The sequence below is a fragment of the Dermacentor andersoni genome, chromosome 10 (assembly GCF_023375885.2).
Source record: "Dermacentor andersoni chromosome 10, qqDerAnde1_hic_scaffold, whole genome shotgun sequence".
In the NCBI taxonomy this organism is placed as follows: Eukaryota; Metazoa; Arthropoda; class Arachnida; order Ixodida; family Ixodidae; genus Dermacentor; species Dermacentor andersoni.
Window position 1 is genome coordinate 2,535,001 of NC_092823.1, and position 3,407 is coordinate 2,538,407.

Here is a 3,407-nt window from a genome sequence, read left to right on the forward strand (position 1 = left end):
CATGAGTAGGGCTAAGCCGCTGTGGAGTCTTTAACGGCTACGCGGCCACGGGCAGGGTTTCACCCCCATCGACGTGCTTCGCTTCAGTCAGCAGTAGGTTCATTGAAGGGCCTCAAACACACACACACTTTCGCATCGGCAGATCGCCGCAGCAGAACCGCTGCTGTTCCAACAGCCTACTTGAGACGAAAGACAACAGCCCGGCGCGCGTACTCGCGCAGCTCTTCAAAACCACTCGGCCAGTGCCAGGGACGGCTCCCTGCGCCGGAACCACAAGTCTACTTGAGGCGGAAGACCAAGCCAGCAAGGGCCTGGCCGCAAGTGCGCTCGAATCCGGGACTACAGTCCCTCGTCTGTCCGTACCTCCTCTTTCGACGTGCGGCGGCTTCCCAAAGCGCACAAGTCCGCTAACCGCAGAACGCTTCCGACGTAGCAAAGCCGCGTTTGCTTCGGTACTTCGCAGCAACGCCGCCTTTCCCTCGGCGGCGGGCGAATAGCCTGCAGACGTCGTCGCATTAAACCGCGATCTCGACACCTCGCGCGTCACGAGCAGGAGCCGACCGGCAGCCTCCGGCCCTTTCGGACTCGGTGGCATTTGCCGCGGAGGACGGGAGAGCACTTTAGGCCACGGTTCCTTCCGTACTTGGCAGCCGCACCCTCATACCGACAGTTCCATGACCGACCGAGCGCCACACCGTTCCTTTAGTACTTGGGCGGCAACAAAGTCGGGTCGTTACTCCATACTCGCCGCAGGAAGCGACCGGCAGCCGCCAGCCTTTTCAGACTCGGCAGCGTTTGCCGCGGAGGACGGGAGAGCGCTCGCACCACGGTTCCGTGTGTACTAAGCGGCAGCGGCATTAGCTCTCGACCGTCAGTTCCTTGACCGACCGCACGCTTCGCCGTTCCCCTCGTACTGGGCAAAGCAGCAGGTCGGGTCGTCTTACTCCCATTCGGTGCAAGAGCGCCGAAGCGGACAGAAAGCCCACCCAGCGTGCGTTACGCCGTTTCTACCCGCGGGCGCGGCCAAGCCAACCGTCCAAGGTTGCAGCCGGCGTCCACTGGGCGCAACAAATTTGGCACGTGGCGCCCCTCAAAATTCAGGCAGTCCCCGGCATGTTCGGGTATAGCCGTCCCCGCGTCCAAGCGGGGCCAGCGGCGGAAAGCGTCGGGCGCAGCGAGCTACTTCACCCACACGGGGTAGAAACATTGGCGCTCGCCACCCTTCACAATCCGGTAATGATCCTTCCGCAGGTTCACCTACGGAAACCTTGTTACGACTTTTACTTCCTCTAAATGATCAAGTTTGGTCCTCTTTCCAACAGACCGGCGCAACCGAAAGGCCGCGCCGGAGATCGGTCCGAAGACCTCACTAAATCATTCAATCGGTAGTAGCGACGGGCGGTGTGTACAAAGGGCAGGGACGTAATCAACGCGAGCTTATGACTCGCGCTTACAGGAAATTCCTCGTTCAAGGGGAACAATTGCAAGCCCCTATCCCAATCACCAAAGAAGTTCCACGGGTTACCCAGTCTTTTCAGACAGGGATAAAGACACGCTGCTTCCTTCAGTGTAGCGCGCGTGCGGCCCCGGACATCTAAGGGCATCACAGACCTGTTATTGCTCTGTTTCGTGCGGCTAGGAGCCGCTTGTCCCTCTAAGAAGGTTGTAAGGTGCTGGGAACCCCGCACCTATTTAATAGGCTAGAGTCTCGTTCGTTATCGGAATTAACCAGACAAATCGCTCCACCAACTAAGAACGGCCATGCACCACCATCCACCGAATCAAGAAAGAGCTCTCAATCTGTCAATCCTCCCAGTGTCCGGGCCGGGTAAGTTTTCCCGTGTTGAGTCAAATTAAGCCGCAGGCTCCACTCCTGGTGGTGCCCTTCCGTCAATTCCTTTAAGTTTCAGCTTTGCAACCATACTTCCCCCGGAACCCAAACACTTTGGTTTCCCGGAAGCTGCCCGCCGAGTCATTTGAGTAACTCAGGCGGATCGCTGGTTGGCATCGTTTATGGTCAGAACTAGGGCGGTATCTGATAGCCTTCGAACCTCTGAGTTTCGTTCTTGATCAAAGAAAACATTCTTGGCAAATGCTTTCGCAGTAGGTCGTCTTGCGACGGTCCAAGAATTTCACCTCTGGCGCCGCAATACGAATGCCCCCGTCTGTCCCTCTTAATCATTACCTCGTATTCCAAAAACCAACAGAACAGAAACGAGGTCTTGTTCTATTATTCCATGCAAGTTTATTCAGGCGACTCGCCTGCGTTGAGCACTCTAATTTTTTCAAAGTAAAAGCACCGGACTTCTCGAGGCACACAATGAAGTGCACCAAGAAAGGACCGGCATGATGTTCAGTCCGAGCCGTCGCATCGGGTAGATGCACTACTCGTCTGGAACTGAGATCCAACTACGAGCTTTTTAACCGCAGCAGCTTTAGTATACGCTATTGGAGCTGGAAATACCGCGGCTGCTGGCACCAGACTTGCCCTCCAATTGATCCTCGTTAAAGGATTTAGAGTGTACTCATTTCAATTACGGGGCCTCAAAAGAGTCCCGTATTGTTATTTTTCGTCACTACCTCCCCGTGCCGGGAGTGGGTAATTTGCGCGCCTGTTGCCTTCCTTGGATGTGGTAGCCGTTTCTCAGGCTCCCTCTCCGGAATCGAACCCTGATTCTCCGTTACCCGTAACAACCATGTTAAGCAAGTAACCTACCATCGAAAGTTGATAAGGCAGACACTTGAAAGAAACGTCGCCGGCTCGTGGCCATGCGATCAGCACAAAGTTATCCAGAGTCACCACACAATACGGGCCGAAACCCGATCGATCTTGGTCTAATAAAAGCACCCGTCGCCCAAAGGGCTTCAGGTTCACTGCATGTATTAGCTCTAGAATTGCCACAGTTATCCAAGTAGGAAGAAACGATCTAAGCAACCATAACTGATTTATTGAGCCATTCACGGTTTCGCCTTATTTCGGCATGTACTTAGACATGCATGGCTTAATCTTTGAGACAAGCATATGATTACTGGCAGGATCAACCAGGTAATCGTTCAACTGCGCGTCCAGCCTTTCAAGCAGGCCGGACGCCGTTTTTGCGATGCCGAGGCCACCTTCAGGCGCCCCAACACGCTTCGTTCTCGCAAAGGGTAGCACTTTGCACAGTCCGAGACGACGGCGTTCGAGCTCGCTACGGCGCCCTCCCCGCAGGGCCGGGAATCGCCACGCGGCAAGAAGCCCGCAACATTCTCGATAGACCGGTTGTGTCGACTCGATCGCGGCTTGCGGTTTCTCTCGAGCCCGCAGCACTGGTGGACCGACCGACACTTGCAACGTAGCCGAGACGGCAAAGCGCATGGCGACGGGTCACGCCCGCGCCTTCGGCGCTTTCGTATTTGACTCGTCC

The 3,407-nt window shown here is 55.8% G+C and overlaps 1 non-coding gene across 1 annotated transcript; it reads right to left on the minus strand.

The window, feature by feature from the left end:
• Nucleotides 1-1,234: 1,234 nt before the first annotated feature.
• Nucleotides 1,235-3,049, minus strand: LOC126519763 (small subunit ribosomal RNA). The gene has a single exon (XR_007596663.1). It is a non-coding gene; the product is annotated as a small subunit ribosomal RNA (ribosomal RNA).
• Nucleotides 3,050-3,407: the final 358 nt, after the last annotated feature.